The sequence below is a fragment of the Heliangelus exortis genome, chromosome 1 (genome assembly GCF_036169615.1).
Source record: "Heliangelus exortis chromosome 1, bHelExo1.hap1, whole genome shotgun sequence".
Classification (NCBI taxonomy): domain Eukaryota; kingdom Metazoa; phylum Chordata; class Aves; order Apodiformes; family Trochilidae; genus Heliangelus; species Heliangelus exortis.
The window spans coordinates 157,874,211-157,894,836 of NC_092422.1; the positions used below are offsets into that span (position 1 = coordinate 157,874,211).

Genomic DNA, 20,626 nt, shown 5'->3' on the forward strand with positions numbered 1-20,626 from the left:
CTGACTGCAAGTTTCTAATATACAGAATTTCATACAGCACACAGAACTGGATGATGCAGGAGGCACTTCTCTGTTCTCAACCTTATTCCCTAGCTATATATAAGCTACAGAATAGTTTCATTAAAGCAGTGGATATATCAGAAAGCACTGGTACAGGAGAACTGTACTCCCAAACAGCATAACTGAGGCTGCAAGAAAAATGGCAAAGAAAAAGGTTGTCCTTCATAAATATTTTAAAATTAAACTGTAGAACAGTCTGACTGACTTACACTCATTTTGTGAGCTTTAAAGATGACTATGTCTATCTCCACACATACAAATGTTCCCCCACAAAATACTGTACTAACTTACAGGAAAAGAACATAGAGGATTATATCCTGACTGAGACTTACACCTTAAAACACAGTAGAAGTAGTAACGTTCAGAAATGCAAGAAGATATATTAGGGGAGGCAGAATAAACTCAGAAAACACACCAAAATCTGGGGTTCTGAGGAGAGTTTCAGCTCTGTTGTTGTAGCTAGAAAGGATAATAGATAATGGAGAGTTATACCCCATGATATGGACTAACCTTGGTTAACATAAGTAAGAATTAAGACTGATATGTGACTAATAGCTTTCAAATATGGACTTTTATCTATTTGTTTAGATTTAAAATATTACATGAGATGTAGAAAAAGTGGTTCATAAAAATTAAACAGGATTTTTCCATTCTTTCACAGTGCTTTTTGTTTACAAAACAGGATCCACTCCTCTAGATGAATTTACTCTGGGTTACTATTTGCGTCCCTAGCTTTTTGGAGAGTAAATTCCAGATTCAACACAATGTTTAGGTACAAATAGGACTTTAAAAAAAAAAGGCTTCTCTAGTAAGTCTGTATGTTTGCATCCTGAGCTGCACAAGTAACACCAGTAAAGACACCAGTAGGAATTTTCCCAATAACATTAGCTACATTATTCCCTCCAGCCAAACCCCGAAACCAGAATCCCAAGGATACTACAGTGTGGTCTCCCCACTTCCCCATTTCTTTTAGGATTCAAGGGATTTTTACCTCTTTTCTTCACAGGTCTGCCACCAACAGGCTAGAAGGCTTCGGGAAAGTCACCTCACTGAGTAGTGCTTCTATTTTCCAATTTATAAAATGCAAATAATTATATTTCCTTCATGTGATGCTGCAGACTAATAATGAAAGGCACAGTAAAAATACAAAAAAACCAAAGAAACACCCCAAAAAAACCCCAACAAAACACAAACTAAAACAACAAACAAACAAACCCCAACAAATTGTTATAATTAGGTTAAAAAAAAATCAGAAATCATATCTACTGCATCTTACTGGTCCCAGTTAAAACCATCTAACATTAATGCCCTTAGAACTACATAGGCTTCAGAAAAATCCATCCAGGCTGTAGCTTTGGGCTTCTACCCCAAAACCAAAAACATCACTACCACATAACTCAAAAGAGTGACCCAGTATAAATTCACTCTCCTAATTTAAATACATTCAGAAAGTTTTAACTTAAGAGGGTAGTCCTGGCAGGTTTTTGTACTCAAGCAGCTGATCTCCTACAGCTGGCAGAAAGCTTGAATAAGGTATTGTAACTAACTGCTCTGGATCACAGTGGTACAACACAGGTGGTTAAGTGGGGCACAGTATTAATTGTTGTAGCACTAGGGACAGCATAAGGCTACACCTGGTTTTCCTGTTGACATTTAACAGGGGCCAACGTTAAGGTCTGCTGCACACAACACTTGGGATGTTTCTTCAATCTGCCAGTGAGGATGCACAGCCTGAGCTTGGCCTTAGCACACACAACTGCATGGAATGAAACCAGGCTCAAATGGGTTGTTTTGTTTGATTTCCTGCAGGCTCCTCCAAGACGGTGACTTTCTCCAACCTCCACTAAAAAGGAATTTTTGGCTTAGGAAGCTCGCTTGAATCACATAGGCAGACACAGAACTAAAGAAGAAAAAATGTATCAAGGAAGTTTCCCGCAGACGCTGAGGGCTGCCTGTCCCTGCTCCTGCAAAACTGCTTTCCCTGTAGCCATCTAGTGGAAGGCAACCGAAATGTCCCAATTAGGAAAAAAATAAAGATGGAGGGTTATTTCAAGCATTCAAAAGACCTCGGTACAAATACCCAGTAAGTCAAAAGGAGCCGGCACCTCGTTGAAAGTTTTAATAAAGCATAATTTTTACACAGTAAGAACCTCCCGTTTTTAAGAAAACATAACAGAGGATCCCCAAATGTAACAGGTTGATTTCTCCTGTCAGGCTGGTTCTACTTTAATGTAATTCTTACACATTAGATGAGTTTGTTTCTGTTTACATAAAGCTAAATGAGATGGGAACTGGGCCTATTAAGTGTATATTCAGCTGCTTCCCTAAACAATCTATTTTTCCAAAACCAGGGAATACTTATTTTAGATGTGTCTAAACAACTAACAGAAAAATGTACCTCACTACCTAAAGAAACCATTTGTGTTTTCATGTTAGCACAGACACAGGTGATGCCAAAGGACTTAAGTCTCACTGCAGCTGTGAGCAAGTCTGGATTCCTCCATCAATCTTCACTCCAGTACGTCCATTTTAATTGCTGGTTGGGTTCAAAGAAACAAGTTACTTGAAAGACTGAGATGTGCACTTTAGTGAAGTGCATCAGTAGAAACTGAATGCTAATTCTGCTCCAAAGTACTGCTCACTTTCTGCACTACCATTTACAGACGTATTCTCCCCCCAGTTTTTCCACCTGTAAAACACAAGAAAAGGCAGGGTGAAAAGATGCTAGAGGCTGGAGTTCTTTTACTGCAAGGTTGGTCTCATCATGTAAGTTTTCATATAAACAGCAGTGCCCAGCTGAAACACTTACTCTCTAACTAGCAATTATCTCTTCCTCGTTTTCCCAAATTTACAGGTGCTGTGAACTCTAATGTTTTCACACCTAGCTCAGAGTTATGCCAATGCACTAACTAAATAACAAGATAATCCAGTTTAACATTTGCAAAGCATTTTAAGGATAAAATACAACAATAAACTATAATATGAGTATTATCGGATCTAAGCAGAGCTGAACTGGAAAGGTGAAATCAGCAGCATTGCCAGTATTTTCAAATAATAACACTGGATAAAAATGCCCACCTGATTCCTCATGTTGAAAAGTATCTTTCTGACTGATGTCAATAGAACAAGAGGGTAAGAAATCTTTGTGAAGGCTTCAGACTGGGAAGCAGGAGGATTGTACAGAGCTAGACTGCTTTATTCTGAGTGCACTCTTACTCCATGAAAAGCTGAGGTAACTGGGCAAGCTTAGATTGTCTGAAGGGCAACTTACTATCTAGGCTAAGTTGGCACTGTGGAATTTTTCCTTATGTGGTTGGCTTTCAATTATAATTTGAGCTCTTTTTTACCTCTAAGATAGTGCAGTAATAGAAACAGTTATAGAATCCAAGTTATTCTAGGCTTTTGGTCGCATTTTTCCTAGAAACACAATGGTCTTCTTTTTTATTTTTCTGAATTCCCAGGGTTTACTTGCACAACTTCCATTAATATTGATGGGAGTTAGATATCTTAAAAATCCCAATGCACACAAAAAAGAATAGACTCCTAAGTGAATGTCTATTATAAAATGACAAAGAGCTGTAGTCTCTGCAAAAGCTGGCAGAGAGTATTCTTCTGCTTAATGCTCTAATAAGTGTCCTATTATCCATTTAGTTCAATTACTCTGAATGAGTCTGGTTTTTCCAAAGCCTTTCACTTTGTCACAGTGAGTACAGGGAGGCTGACACGAAAGATGAGACACTGCTAGCTCTTGGGTAGCTACACTGATCTCTCACTATACCTCAGTGAGAACCAGGATCCACTTGTTAGAGAAAGGAAAGAGGCACGACAATGGCCCCTGGTAGAGCCCTCGAGGTACAAACCTGACAATGATCCCATTGTGAACCTCTTATCATTAAAATGTTTTTATTCTCATCCATTACACAATCTTTAGGGGCTCAGACATAGGAAACATGAAGGAAATGGCTGCCTTCTGAACTGCTCAGAAGAATGCAAGACTGTGCTGAACAATTTAAGCCAAAAGCTATATGGGTTTTGATATGCTGCTTAATTTTCAGAAACTGGGTTTGTTGTTTTTCCTCAACAGTGACTTCTTCTTTTAAGAGACACCCTTTTTCTTTTTAGATGACCTCCAAAGTGCCATAGAATGAGATACAAAATAGTGTTTTCAAGTGGAGAAAGTATACACAGGTAACTCATGCATCAGTGACACCATCATGAGTTAGTTAATCTTACCCTATCAAAAAACAGTATTTGAAAGTAATGGATGCAAAATATTTACAGACTTCAAAGAGATCTCATAATATTTTAGCATTTACTATATATTTAAAGGTAGAGTGTACATGCAGACTTCTGTTTTATCCCAGCTCTTCTACATTTCATTATTTTAGCAGTTCATCCAACATGCAGAAAGACCAGCATACATTCCATTCAGTAAATAATCCAGTTTCCTAAGTTACTGAAACACCTATGTGTGCAATGGAGTGTCACTGCTCCACAGAATATATTATTCTATATATTGGGTATAATATATATTATATACCCTATAATATATTGGGTAATAACTCATTTTAAGAATTGGCTACTTTTTTTTTTCATGAGGTACACCGTAACTTTTGAGCCATTACAACATGTCTGGTAAACCATAAGCAACTGAAAAAAAGATATATGTATATGTGTGTGTATATATACACACACACACACACACACACTGGTACAGCTATTTGAATCTATTGCAGGGATTAAATTAAAGTGTCAGACAGATTCCTCTTCTTTCCACCATTCCTGGTTGGGGTCTCATGGAATTGGAGTTCGCTGCTCATATCCATCTACCAAAATTTCATAAGAGGAACAGCACATGGTATCTTTATCCCTTCTAAGTTTTTGGTTCTTCTTCCTATACAGGTGGTGCTACTCAGGTGAAGATAGCTCTGTCAGCCCTGTTTGGACACACACAGTTAAAATGATACCATGTTGTCTTCTGCCATTTACAGCTGTCATACCCCCAAGGAGTAAGCCTTGTTTGAGGAGTTTAAAGCTATTTTAATATACATAAATACTAAAAAAACCCAATAAATAAACCCTAAAAAATTCCTATGTAGAGATACTCCAAGTTAGAAGGAAGGGTTTCTTGCCTGTTAGAGGAAGTCCAAGTTGTCCACATGTTTTCACATCTCCTTGCTCCCAGCACACATTTAATGTCTTGTGTTCTCATCACCCCTATGGCACCAGCACGTGAAGGAGAGAATCAGACTGGCATTCAGCTTTTTTTTGTCCAAAGAGAAGCAAATATTTCTCTCATCCTGATATACCTCAGCTGTAGGTGAGAGGTTTCTCACATGGCTCATTCCTGTCCCTGCTTGGGCTTTGCAGAGACAGCTGAAGGACTTAAAAATGACAGAAGTCTGACTTATGTTTTTTAAGAAAAATGTTGTGGTTTTTTTCTGTTGATGTCAATTTTCATTTCCATTCAGTAGAGAACTTGTCAACAAAAGAGTGCACATGACCAAACCATCCTTTCTGTGTTATTACATAAAACATACCCTTTTCAGTAAGCTCGAGATGTAACTATTTATGGCCTCATTGATCACAGCTCTTTATTTACTTTAAATCCTTTTTTAGTATATATGCTGTGATTCAGACTCCTTATGCATAATATAATAATCTAAAAGCTAGAGTCTCAAAAAAAAAGTTAGCACTCTTTTTCAGTAAACAAGTTTATCAATGAGGACTAAAATAACACAGAGATGTATGTCAAGATTGAAATAAAACCAAAAAAGCAAAGCCATCAGCAGGATTTCAAATATCATCTCAAGTTTGGATAGCTATAACAGACTTCAAAGACAGCAGGAAATCTGTAAAAGAAGAAAAGGTCAGGAGGACACTTTTATGAGTTAAAAAAATGTTTCTCTGAAAATTGAACTCACTGAGTATTGAAATTAATGCAAAGCCAGCCACTGTCATCACTGGGCATTGTATTGATCTGAAAACAAATTGCTGTCTCACTGTTGTGCATTTATGTGTCTTGGACAGGTCAAAATCCTCATTTTCAGAATAAATATTTGTCCAGCTTCATATTCCCTTTTTTTCCTGAGTACTTAACATGAATATGTAATGACACCTTACTATAACATACTCTTCCTAATACTTTAAGCTGATTAAGGGAAGAAAATAGGGCTTAAATACAGTATATCAATAAAATCAAAACACAGAATGCCCACTGGTCTTATTAACCTGGACAAGGCTTATCAAGCAATAACTGACATTGGTTAAGATTGAATTTATATTTATTTGTGTTTGGATGAAAAATTTGAATTTCCTTTCACATTCTAGGAGTCATTGTACTAGTGGTGTACATTATCATCAAGTTGTGAAAAAGATCAGAAGTATTTTATGAACACGTGCTGAAATCAGAATTAATTTTGTTCCCTTGAAATATCATTTTTCTACACTTTTCCATAAAAATTTCAACAGTCCAGTAAGAGAGCAAAAATTATGCCATAATACCTGGAATTCCTAATGCACATCAGGGAGGACAATCAAGGATGCTACTGAAACAAGCAGTTTTCAAGTGCTCCTTGATTTGTCATGAATTCAAAAAAAAATTAGTCAAACAATTTTGGTTAAAAAACAAGCAAAAACACCAGAATGTATTTTCAAACAAAATTCTCACAGACTAAAGGTAAATGACCTGCCAAAAGAGTTTTTTAAAGCTCTAGCAAACATGTTTAGATGCAGGCAAAAGGTTCTGATAAAACTGCAACTTGTTTCCCAGCATAACTTTGGTATAATTACACGCTGAAAGAAACAGAGACCCAGAAATTACATTCTAGATTTCAATTTGGACTCCAATTAAAACCAAACAAACATGAATTGGGGAAAGTTTATAGAAATAGATCTAATGTGTTTAGAAATAAATGTAATTATTTAACTCTACTGACACTCCATGCCAATTTTTCAGGAGGCTTTAGAGGACAGAGAGAAATAAAGGCTTAATCATACAGTCTTTGAACAAATGCAATGCCAGACCCAATTTGCTGCTCTCTAAAAGACATTTTAAATAACCGCAAATGGCAAATTTAACTACAGTTACACTAGGGATGAACTCAGCCCTTTGTTTTCTCTCCTGGAGGCTATGACATTGAGTAATTATTAGAACGTTCCTTTTTGTCAATGTTTGAGGGGAATAAATGACTAGATACAAGTGCTTACCTGAGCACCATTTATTGAACCATTGGCTTCCAAATAATCTTCGGCAGAAGATCACTTCCAGTTTTTCAATTTGCAGCTGAACACTTGTTATTTGGCAAATAATCTACATACTAGATTATGTATCTCTTCTGGCTACGTCTATAGAGTCTCACAGCACTGCAAGTACATTTTGAATAGGCTTTGCAAACCTATACTTGGTATGGTCAGAACTGCCTCTAAGATTTCATAGAATTTAGAGTTTTAACACTGCAACAAGCCATGGCTGTTAGCCACATAATGCCCACAGTTTTAGTCTCATGAAAATGAGATGTGCCATCAGTGCACAGGTTGAGAGACTCTATGAATTCTATGGACCATATGAGAATTTCTGGCTGAATGGAAGAACTTGGATGTCCTCTGGAAGGCACCTTGGGGCTGAGGATTCAGGCTGTCGGACAGACTCCAGCAAGTAATCATCTCATGGTGGTTCCCCTTATTCTAGAATGGTGAATGCTGAAAGAAACAAGGCAACTTAAATACTTATTTGCCTTTAGGTTATTAATAACTTGTTCACCCCCTCTCTTTTTCCCCCTCCCACCACCCCCACCTTAATTCCATCATATAAATAAATTAATTACATTTTAAATACTGTGGGCAAGATCTCCATTCAGTAACACCTGCTGCCATTAGGACATCAAATCTCACCTGCCTGCACTAGGATCTGGTCAAGTTCTTGCAGCCATTTCCACTTACTTCCAATTTTCAGTTTGCACATGTATGGTTTACCCTAAACCCAGAAACACCTAATTACATGCCTTGTCACTTTATTCCTGGAAGTTTTACCATCTGTCCTCTTGTTATGTAATCCCTCTGACAGTCCCCTTAAAAATGCAATAAAATAGTGCTAGCATAAAAGATGCAGCTGTAGTATTGGGAAAGACACCCATCTGAATCCATGTCCATCTTCCCTGCAGAGATAAAAAGAGGGTCAAATTCTACTGCTGCTCTTGCAGCACATTCATGTACACCTGACCCTCTGGTATGGAGAGAAGTAAAAATTATCATGTAATTTTTACCTCCTAGAGGGCACAAGTTTGGAATAAGTCCAATTCCAGTGTGAAAGTTTGATTACATAGCCCAAGATATGCCACTGTATGCAAGCACCCCTGATGATCTGCCCTCAAAAAAAAACATGTAGCACCCTTTTTGCTGTGTCACAGGGGCCTTCAGTAAGGAAAGTATCTGCTGAGGGCAACAAAAACATGTCTGGGCAGCACATTACAGCTATAATTTCATCCTGAGCTTATAACATGCTTTTGTACCATCCCACTCTGAGGATGGCAAAGGTCTCCTTTATGTATTGCTGCAAGATTTCTTAAAGATTTTGTGTTTTAGAGATTACCCCACTTACTTTATGTTATTCTACAGGAGCTGCCAAGGGAGGTACTTGTTATATCAAGTTCTTCCACCCAAGTGCCCACGGTGCAAAATTGATTTGCTCTAAATATCTCACCAACTCTCTGAAAAAAATAAGTTAATCTCTCTTTAATGAAGTAGCATGATTATCAGTACACAGTATTACAGAAAAGGTATTAGTAATAGAAAAAAACTGAATTACAGTAATGAGATACTTAAATCATTCCTTATATCTGTTCCCACAGTAGTTGTGAGAAAAGCTGCAGAAAAAGACTGTTCTTCTTCCACCAATGTATTTGCTTTTGTTCATTTAACTAATGAAATTAAAAGTTTACTTGGGAAATACCCATCGTATCTGAGGGAAGTTCCTATTTTATAAGGACAGTTTCAGCACGGTTATACTGAGGATATGATGTGAGAAACTGGGCATTCTAAAATAAATGTGCTTGGTTTTCAGGCAGGGGAAAATAACATTCCTCTGTTAAGCAACAAAATAATGTAGCCCATAAATCTATACACTTTACTATTCAGACAGAGGACTTTGCTGTAAGCTACACTGCAGATACTTTCTGTCATAGGAGTACGCAGAAAAACAGCAATTTTATGTTCAAAATCTTGTCTTTAAACCTTTCAGGACAGGACAAACAGAAAGAGAGCAGTACTTAATATATTTAATGTCATGATTATATTATTGCTTTGTTCTGTATAGGTTTATAGATGGCCATCTGCTTACATATTTCCAGGTAGAAAAATGACCACCACCACCACTTTAGATTATGAAATAACCAGGATCCCATATAATACCTTGTGTACTGGAAACGTGTCCCTCAAGTTAGCCACAAGCTAGCCCAAATAGCCACAACATAGTTACCAATGGATGGAGACACAAACCCTTGCCTGTCTACTTACAGTTTTGATCCCTAAGATGAGGATGGAAAGGTTGTGTTCACACTGTTTTCTCTCAATTCCAGATCCAAGTACTGAGTCCATTTTCCTTAATACACAAGATCTGTTACTCTACGAGAAAAAAACAAACAACAAAAACTTTTTTTTTTTTTCTTCCATTCAGGTAGTTCAGTGGTGGTACAGTACAGCACATGGGAAACTAGCAACTATGCAAATTTTTCTTGCATTTAGTCGAGTGAAATTTCCATGGTAGGAAACACATTGCCTACCCAAAACTCCCTCTGGCTTTCAAATTTTCTTGTGGACTGATGCAGCACACTGCCAACGACTTTGAAAATTTCACATTTGCTGCAAAAATACAACATTTTCCAGCAGCTTATTATGGGTTATTTCCTTGAGGGAAAAAAACTGTCATAAATAGCAGTGGAAGAAACACCTTGCCTTAAGACAGAGTGTTTATCAAAAATAATGGAACTTCTGAGCAGTTCTTTCTCTCTGGCACTCAGATACATGTAACGGAGTGAGAAGCAGATTAGCCAATAACTTTGAAGTTTGCATAGGCTGCAAAGGACATAATGTTAATTCTGAAATAACAGTTATTGTGATACTGTGTTATATAAGGTAATCAGAATATTTAATATATATTTGTATGTTCATGTAATTAATGATAATTAATGACTGGCTAGAAAACTGACTTAAACTATTAATGGTCTTCAAATAAGAAGCTTCCTGATAAACAGAGTGGAGGATCACTGAAAAGTCTTTTTGATTACCTCAGAAGACATTGCTTTCAAGCCATGACTAAATGTGTTAAAAAATTATTTTCTGGAAATAGTAGATCTAATGAGTAAGATTACCATTCACTCCTGTTCTAACTCGTTTATTCCTCTCAACATTATTTCATCAGTTCCAGAGGTTATTGGCACTTCAGTAGTTTTGAGACTGCCAGACTCTAAGCCAGGTCTGGAGAAAGATCTACCTGAAAATAATTTATAGGGTAAAAATAGTAACTATTGAAATAAGATCAAGTCCTGACAGTGGAGTAATACACGTAATAATCTCCAGCCTGTGACAGACTATGAGCAATGTTAACACAGCTGGGTTTGCCAGTCTGGGAGCAAAGTGATCCAGAGGAATGCGAACACTTAATAAATTAAGATAGACTAAAACTATCTCCAAATAAATTCCACAGTGAATAAAATGCATTGATTCTACTGTAGGATCTGAAGAAGCAAAACTTCTGTGACTTGGTACCACAGGGCAAAGGCCTCAGGGCAAGAAAGCCAGATATGGAGTTCTTTTCTTTTGTTAAAATCCCTTTCTCTTGTGGTCTGGTCTCTTCTGGCTATAAAGATTAAATATGTTGGTTTAAAGAAGGTGTTTGGCACTTGAGTACAAACTCCACAGGTTTTCTGATCCATAGAATGCTGAGCTTGGTGAGGAAGAGAATCAGCAAGCTCTGAACTTTAACACCCAAAGTCCTGCTCTTCTTGTTGCAGGGAAAACAGCAATGTTAAACAAAACTAAAGTTTCACCTCCAAAATATTCAGTATCTATTTCAACTATGGTTCAGTATAGACAGCCCTTCAGCAGTAATGATCCTTTTGGTTAGCATTTAAATCTCCTGTAACCTTCACAAATACACAGAAAACTGAAAGCATATGCAATCCCAAGTACATTGTACACAATATTTTCAGCAAGTTTATTAAAGTTGCCATGGACTTCACAGGGGAATGACTGATCATGCTCAGGCACCTGCAGTGCATTCAGCTGGAGGAGACTTCTTCCTTCTTGTGTCACAAAAAGGAGATGACCACACCAAATGCAGCCTTCTCCAGACAGGCAAAACTGGTGGGTCAGTCTGCAACATGCATGTGCTTCTAAGATAAAGATTACCACTCCCTCTTGAGGAAAAAGCAGCATCAAGAGTCCCTTAGAAATAAGCATATTACAGGGCTGATGTAGTCATGTTAATAATGGACAATGCAGTTAAGAAGATGCTTTTTATTAAAGCATATTATTTGGTTTAGTGAAAATAATAGCTTAACTGCTGTTCAGTCTGTTTCCTCCCTGAAGAGCAATAACGCCCTCATTTCACATCTAGAAATACTTGAAATAATTTTTTCAAGTACTTCTAGGTATGAACTAAAGGCTTTATTATCTCAGATTTTAAAAAATAGAATATGAGAACAAGTCATAATGTTTCCTGACATTTTTTCTATGCTTGAATCACAAGGACTTAAAATAAAAATCTTGTAGAATTGTTCCATGTACCATTTTCTTGGAATTTCTGATTCTGACAAAAGTATACTGCAGTTTCAAGTAATTCATATATTAAATGTAGCCTCCCTTAAATGCTGCTCCTCTTAGAGTCCTCATTTTAACATAGATTTCAAAGTGATTTAAAGAAAAAAACCAACAAACTTTTTTTCCAAAGAACACTCACGTTTGTATTTGTCTTATTGCTGACACATTTATTATACACACTGTAGTGAATCTTCAACTAGCCCAGCTACCAAAAAATTGTCTTTCCTCTTTGGGAAGAGGCAATGGAATCACATCATATCTACTGTGCAGCAAAAGTGGTCTCATGGCTACGGATGATGGAAGGAAAAAAAGGTGACAGATTTTGCAGCCAACCTTATCTTAAGTCTCTTTAATTCATACTAAGTCTATTCACAGTGTAGCTCACTTTTATTAAGATAAGAAATGCAAGGGCTGCAAGCCAAGCAAAGGAAAAACATACTATCATATCAGTCTTTCTTCCTGGCTGGTGTTAAATGAGTTCACTGCAGCAGAAGATCCAGTTAGTCCATGATGGTTTTAAGAAAGACAACAGAGCACATTTTATGAGAGTACATGATATAAACTCCCTCATATTCTGCATCTGGTTTAAACATCTCTGATGCTAAGGCAAAGATTACTCTTAGGAATACAGTAATTGCCAATAACACGAGTCAGTATTCTTTTACATAATGATAGTGTGTCAAACTTTGTCATCTCTCTCTAATGGGAATTTGCAATGGTATCTCCTTGCTAAGAAAGACAAACAAGCAGAGAAGTTAGTAAAGAAGCACTTGAATGACTTTTACTTGCCAAGATAACAATCAAAACATGTATCTTACTAAATTTAGCATCAATGCTTTCCCATCCCATAAATATTTTAGAGATGTCAAGACTCTCCCCATTCTTTAGGAGGGCAAACAGGGGGACTTTTGAGAAGAGCAAGAGCAAGACTGACTTTTAAAGTCAGCATAATGAAAGACACACACACAAAAAAAATCCGAAATACACCACACTCTGCAAGATATAAAAAGTGCACCTCACCCAGACTTGCTAGTACAAAGTACAGTGATGTGTCTCACAAAACAATAAATTAAATTATTCATTTTTTTATTACTGTTTGTTGGCTCCTTGGGCTATCACATAGTATGCCAAATTAAGAAACTACTCAATGCTAATGAATTTAGGACAGAGCAGTGTTCAGTAAAGGGGGAAAAGGCCCACAGTGACAAACACAACAATCACAGGGTATAGCAGTGATGATGTGTGTGGTGGGTTAACCCTGGCTGGATGCCAGGTGCCCACCCAGCCACTCTATCACTTCCCTTCTCAGCTGGGCAGAGGAGAGAAAATATAGTGAAAAGCTCCTGGGTTGAGATAAAGACAGGGAGATCACACACCCCATACCATCATGGGCAAAACAGACTTGATTCAGGAAAATTAATTTATTTTATTGCCAATTAAATCAGAGTAGGGTAATGAGAGAAAAAAAGAAATCTTAAAACACCTTTCTCCAACCTTCCTCTTCATCCAGAACTCAACTCTGCTCCTGATTTCTCTACCTTCCCCCCACAGCACTGCAGGGTGACAGGAAAGCAGGGCTCCCATCAGCTTAACACACCTTGTCTCTGCTGCTCCTTCCCCCTCACACTCTTCCCCTTCTTTATCACAGGGTCCCTCCCACAGGAAACAGTCCTACATGAATTTCTCCAACATGGGTCCTTCCCATAAGCTGCAATTTTTCACAAACTGCTCCAGTGTGTGTTCCCTCCACAGGGTGAAATCCTTCAAGAACAGACTGCTTCAGCACGGCGGGCCACAAGTCCTGCCAGCAAACCTGCTCAAGTGTGGGCTTCTCTCTCCATGGATCCACAGGTCCTGCCAGGAGCATGGGTTCCATCATGGAACAGCCTGCTTCACCATGGTCTTCAGCATGGCTGCAGGGGAATTGCTGCTTCAGCTCCTGGGGCACCTCCTCCCCCTCCTTCTTCACTGACCTTGGTGTCTGCAGAGTTGTTTCTCTCACATATTTGCACTCCTCTCTACAGCTACTGCTGCCCAGCAGTTTTTCTGAAATGTGTTATGGCAGAGGTGCTTTCACCATTACTGATGGGCTCAGCCTTGGCCAGAAGCAGGTCTGTCTGGGAGCTGGCATTGGCTCTATCGGACATGGGGAATCCATCTCTCTACCAAAACCTTAAACATGCAAACCCAACACAAACTGTGAAATACCAGAGATCCTTCTAGGTAGATCCCTTCCAGACAAATGCCTAGTTAGGGCAGCTGTACCCTGCTGCCTGTGTGGCTAGCATGGGCTGGAGGAGGAAAGCAGGGGAGAAGAAAGAGGAAGGCAGTCTGCCTTCAGAGGCTTTTCCTGTTTCTGGCCTAGGAAAAGATGCCACGTGCTAATTCATTTGGTCCTCCACTGTGTTTGACAAGATTAGAGCTCATAGCACAATCAAATTGGAAGTGGAAGCAGACAGAGCAGAAATAAATGTCCATTCACATTCAAATCCTACGCTAGGATGTAAGGAGATAACAAGGTCTCTAAATCATGGTGATAGTGAAGGGGAAGGGACTTGGGGAAAAAAGAAGCTGTATCTGCAAGCTACTTTGCAGAGTAGGGCCATCTACAATCAAAGGTCATGAGACAAAGAAGTTAAATGATGGCCACCATCAAGTTCCTCTAGGAGCAGGCTTCAGCCCTTGAACTAGAGTGGAAGAAAGAAATTTGTCTTTCTACAGACTTTAACAGCCCAACTAGGACCACTTTTCCCACCCTCTCTCCTCCACAACCCAAGCAGCCTACTCCAGGCCTCCCCATTTCCACCCAACCATGACCACAGAAATGATCTTTGCTGCTACTTTGCCCCTCACCCTGAGCGTGGTTACTTCTACTTCTCAGAAACACTGAACTTGCTGCTTGCCCATGTAGTAAAGTTTTTCCTCAAATGCCTGTTATTGAAAAGAAAGACATTTCAAATAGGTACTGTAAGAGAGAGCCATGAAGAACACTGTGAGAAGTGATCACTTCTATGAAAGGTAACACTGAGAATCAAAACCAGTCAGCAGTTCATTATACATAATTACCAGCAAATTATTATTTGAATAAAACAGATTTATCAGAATGGAGAGCTGCCCCACAAATCACACTCACACAACCAGTACATCTGTCTGTACTCAACGGGACCCTACCCATAAAAAGAAACACGAGTAGGTATGTAAGATCACTGTTCATCTAACAAATCAATAAATATGTAGCTTAAAGCAGAAAATGCTGTCAACTCCTAGCAGTAAGAAAAAGTGGAAGGTTGTGTTGCTGCAGGACTGTATGGTTAGCAACAAAAAAAGACATTATAGAAGGCTGCTGCAGTTACAACCAGTATATGAAAAAGGTAAATTTTCAGATGCACTTAAAACTAAAATACATTCTGAACTCCACCAGGGCTGAGTATTGTTATCATTCATGTTTTCTACTTACAATACAATGTATGCATATTTCTTGTAGACAAGGCCTGGGGGAAGAGAGAATTCAAATGAGAAATGCCATAGTATGGCTGTCTGAATCAGCCTGATTAGACTTTCATATATTCAGGAAGATTTACAAATGGATTGTGTGCCTTTATTTTGAAAACATCCTTGTCTACATGACAATCAGTAAATCCAAAACTGCTGCCCTTTCAAGGACACTTGTCCTGAGCACACGAAAGTGCAAAAAATATTGATAATGGAGTTCAAAATCTTTCTAGTTTCCCTAAAGGAGGAAACAAAAAGGCAGTCCGGAGGCTTTGAAGAACCACAGCTAAATATTAAACATCAGTTGGCTTTGAAAATGGATTCAGTTATAAATACATACCCGCAACCAAACATATACCTTTGAAACTTTTTCTGTATCTCCCTTGCAACACTGTCTGTATTTTCCTTACAACAGAACTGAAAGTCGTTCTGTAGCCTTCACGTTTTGCATAACTTTAGGTCCCCTTCGTATCAGCAGCCACTGGCAAACTCTAGGATCCTGAGTTCCATCCTCAAAAGCAACAGTGGGGCTCATGTGGACCACAGTGCAAGGAAGGCAGGAAAGACCCTTAACCAATTGTGGTCACTGCTGCCCTCTCACACCCTGGATCCTGCATCAGTGTGTGCCATAAGCCTGTGAGCTGCTGCCTAGCTTATTTTCCTCTCAAGGCAACAGTTACAACTTCACTCTTACTGAGAGCTGAGGTGCAGCCACAAAGGTTTGCTCTGTGTTGAGCTTTCGCATTCATTCCTTGCCTTGTTATAACCTTTCTAAATCCTACCAGAAAATGTCCTGCATGGCTCTCACTTAATGACTTCCCTTCTACTTTCCTCTTCTTCTAAAATCGATCCCCTTTTCTTGGCACTTGAGATGTGTGCTTTATGCTCTATGCCTGTGACCTGAAAGGTGCCAAGTGCCAGGGCACTAGGCTGTCTGGTGGCTCCCTTGGGACTGGGGTCAGCAGGGGCTCCCCACAGGGAGCAGGGATGGCTGGTGGGGGACCAGGGACTGCCCCAGCCCTGGACACGGGGCACCTCCCTGGGGACATGACAGGACCTTGGCAGTGCTGCAGAGAAGCACTGCTGTGGGGTTGCTGAGCTGAAATGGGGATGTGGGGTTGTGAGCAGGAGAGAAAGGAGGTCACAGGTGGGGCTGTGTAGGGACAGTAAAGTCTGTTAGTGTCCCTGATGCTAAAATCTTGTCTTCCAGTCACACAGGTGATATTTTTTTCCACTATTTAACATGAAGGAGATCAATGACATAGGATCATATGGGCAGCCTAAACATTACATACATAGAAATTTACCCCATACAGCCAGCACATACCTTCAGTACCATGACAACTGGAAAGCATTCTAAAACTTCAATATCTTTCTAAGGTTAAAAGTATATAATTCCTCTTCCTTTATTGTGTCTGATCTTCTGTCTATCCATTGATAACACAGTATATCATACTACAAAACAGGACTGTATCTTGATAATGATGCCTAGATGAACTAGTTCCCAAATGGATAAAGATGTTTTACAACATTTTGTGTACTTCCAAAATGATCAGAAAATACTCCCATTATAAACTTAAAAAATAAAAGTCACTTAAAAAAAAAAAAAAAAAAAAAAATTTACAAATTGGTGTCAAAAAAAAAGAGAGGTGTTTCCTGAGCATATCTTGCTGTGAAGAAGAGATGAGTTGAAGACACTAACCAATGATGTCTTTAGCCTTAAGCACTAAGCAAAACAGATAACAAAACCCAATGATTAATTAAACTTACCATGCACTTGCCACATTGCCATACTAAAATACCCTGTCTTAGGCTGGGAGAACCCCCTACTCATAAAAGCCCTGACCTCTTAAGCATGCCTAGTTAAAAGTAGAAGAGCTACCACTCTAAATGGAAGAGAACAACCACTTAAGCAATCATGTAGACAGATACTATAGGCATACTTAGAGATATGGCAATTTTTTATTTTTTGGTGTATAAAAGAAGCTCCATGACACAATGAAGGTGTGCTAGCTTTGTGGATTTACTGCCTAGCATCCCTTTCTGCACAGAACTGAAATAAAGAAACATCTCAACTGTGTGTGCATTGGATTTTTGCACACAGGGTAACAGAGCCCTTTTGGGACAACAATATCAAGATCAGAAAAGAGAAATGTTATTCCTCCCCTTCAGCAACTGAGAGATTTGGTAAAAAAGGACAAACTTAGAATGGCATTATAAATCAAAAACAAACCTGGGGAGGTTATACATAGTATGGTACATTTCTATTTGCTGAAATTTCTGTATTTATGCAGAACAAAAAAAGTTAATGGCACAAACATACAATTTTTTTAAATGTGCAGAGATCTTTGCAGTCAGGTGAAATGCAGATAAAAACCTATAGTGAAGTTCAAGGCACTGGTCCAGATCCCTCCCCTTGTATCTGTGTGAACAACAGAGTTATCTATCAATTCATTTAGAAAAGCCAAGTACTTAAAAGCAAGAAAATGAGTATTTAAGGACCCTATAAATCTTAGACTGCCTTCATCATAGACACACGATTATTTCTAGGTATAAATAAATGTCTATTTTATCATAACAGAACAGCCTTAGCTACAGAATCCAGAATAAACATTATTCTCTACGAAAACATGGAACAATAAACCCTGCAAAAAAGAAACATGAAAGCATACAATATGAAATATTATTCAGCCTCAAAAATAAGATGAATGTAAATAATTTAACTACAAAACAGAACTGAAGACTGTTCCTCTTGGGCAGCAGGTACAGTATTATTGTAAATAAACAGCACATATAAATATTTTATCACATGTTTCTTGACAGCTGGAGGGGTTTTTTTCACCTGAGAGGACAGTCTGTCTACATGGTGTACTGCATTATCTATAAAATAGCAGACACTAGCCACAAAATCATGTGCCTCCCAGTGTCCTCTGTACCACCTTCAAGCCCACCTTCTGCTTTGCAGAAAACTGCTGTCATGCCTCATAGGAGTGTTCCTATGTACTATGGGCACCCTGTGCTCCTGGTAAGTAATGTTTTGTAGTTTCCCTTATATTTGGCAGCATTTTTAGATCAATTTCCAACAGGAACCCAATTCACTCAGCACACAAGGCAGATGATTGCCACGCAACACTTCGTTTTTTCCTCATTCAATGGGAGACTCAGGCCTTTCTTACTGAATGCTATTCAAATCCTACTCTAAAAATAAGAACAATTTTCTCCTTACAACTCCTTTTTTTTTTTTCACCCCCTTAAGCAACACTTTTGAGTAGTGAGTTTATTCTTACAAAAAGCTAGCAGGTACAGAGTGTTGCTGCTGGCAGCTGAAGACCTGAGATCAGAAGAATGCACTGATTTCAGAAGCTGAGGCATTGCTCCTAAAATAGAGGGCAGCACTTACAGCACTGCTTGTGATGTCTTTTCTTGTGGACAGTGTTGAACTGGGCAGCCTGCCCTCTGCATCTTCCTGCTAGTTTGGGATTTTTACAGAGAAGTTGCAGTTTCTGTCAGTCCCAAGACTCTCTGAAGAATTTATCAGCGAATCTTCTGTGTGAAGAATATCGCATCTTTAAATCCATTTGAAAACTGGGAAATCTTAGCCAAAGTCCAGATTTTTAAAAGTGACCACTGTGTTTCTCATTTTTGCATCTACAGATCATGCTTTATGATTTGCAGGTAACTCTGGCACTCGTGGATCTAAATTAAATCAACTACCACTGGGCCTAAATGCATGAAGTACTGAATAATACTATTTACTGTAATAATAATAAAAAAAAAAGTAAACAAGAAAAAACATGCTAAAAGATGTCCCTCTCAGCAAACCACTTCTCTTCCTCTCCCTTCAAGCTCCATGTTTCTCAGCTCTCCACTGAAACTGGGAACTGAACAGCACTTTTCACGGGGTAGAGCAAAACGCAGATGACATTACACCTATGTACCTTAGGTGATAGGCACAGCGCAATGAAAATATGAAAATATGAAAATATATAACTTTAGCAGGAATGTTGCACATCTCCAGTGCAAATTGTCCAGAAACCTGAATAATTCACCCATGGACAAGTCAAAAGTGGACTACATTTCAATGCAAAGATCATATATAACCAAATGGTTACTGAGAACCTTAAGGAACCCCAGAGGACATGTTAACTCTCGCCTCCTCAAACTCCCAAATCTTTCACCAATTTCTTTCAGTGACCCAACCCCCCATTCGCCCATCCCCCCTCCTACTTTAACTTACTACCACTGCAATAACTGAGTCTTAAGAGGATTGGATTTATTCTGGCTCTGGAGGCTGATCCTATTGATAGGATAAGTAGGCTACTGTGGGAAAAATGTGAACTTTTTGGACAACAGAGAAAACATTGACTTTCATGCAAGCAGTTTAGTTTTAAAGCACAGAGATATCCACAAACACCTTACTAAATATTTATCATGGCTTCTGCAGAGCAACGTTAAATAAAGAAAAACAGTAAACATTAATTTGTAAAAAGCTTAATAGCTCTGTTTTTTAAGGCTTGTTAACATATTTTAAGCTATTTATTCTTGCTTTCTCAGCTTTGAAATGGGTCTTTCTTAACAACGACTGAAAACCCTAAATTAATTTCTTAGATACACCTTAATCTCATTTTCTCTGTATTTTACTTTGCTCCAGTTTCTCTTATAGTCTATTAAAGGTATAAATATAATTTCCTAGGGAAAAATACCATTACAGTACCTTGATTTCTGGAAGAAAATTTTAAAAATAATAATAAAAATAAAAGTTAAGAGATATACCAGAAACAATTATCAATATAACTAATTCCTGTTTAAATTTGTCTTACTCATCTTTATTCAGTTCCCCTGAACTAAACAGCATTTTTGAATCACTACAATGATAAGATAAAATATCCCTTGAGTTTTATTACGTCTTAAAAGCTACATGGTTTTTTGCAGTTGTACTCAATAGCACAATAACACTCTGAAGTTGAAGGCAGACTGGAAGCAGTTTGTTAAAAGTCCCCAGAAACAGTGCAGGCTACAAATTTTCTAGAACCCAAAAACTGTAACTACCACTGCATTTGGTAGGCATCACTTTCTAGCTTTTATTTCTCCTTCCTGTGGACTGTTCCATAACCTTAAGGGAAAGATCCACATCAAGCAATGCAAAACCAAAAATGTGTGAACGCTGAAAGTGTTTGCAGATATATAAATTTTATAGAGGAACAAAGGGATCCAGAACAAGTGCCTGCTTTTTAAACTGACTGAGCAAGTCTGGTCT

The 20,626-nt window shown here is 38.4% G+C and overlaps 1 long non-coding RNA gene across 2 annotated transcripts in view; it reads right to left on the reverse strand.

Annotated features, from left to right (window-relative positions):
* Positions 1–2,609: 2,609 nt before the first annotated feature.
* LOC139791254 (uncharacterized) overlaps positions 2,610–20,626 on the reverse strand; it is a 29,808-nt gene continuing 11,791 nt past the window's right edge. For both annotated transcript variants that reach the window (XR_011723844.1, XR_011723845.1), the window contains exons 2-5: positions 9,574–9,681; positions 8,660–8,768; positions 7,270–7,761; positions 2,610–2,749 (exon numbers count right to left, since the gene is read on the reverse strand). This is a non-coding gene — a long non-coding RNA (uncharacterized lncRNA). The remainder of the gene's footprint in view (positions 2,750–7,269; positions 7,762–8,659; positions 8,769–9,573; positions 9,682–20,626) is intronic.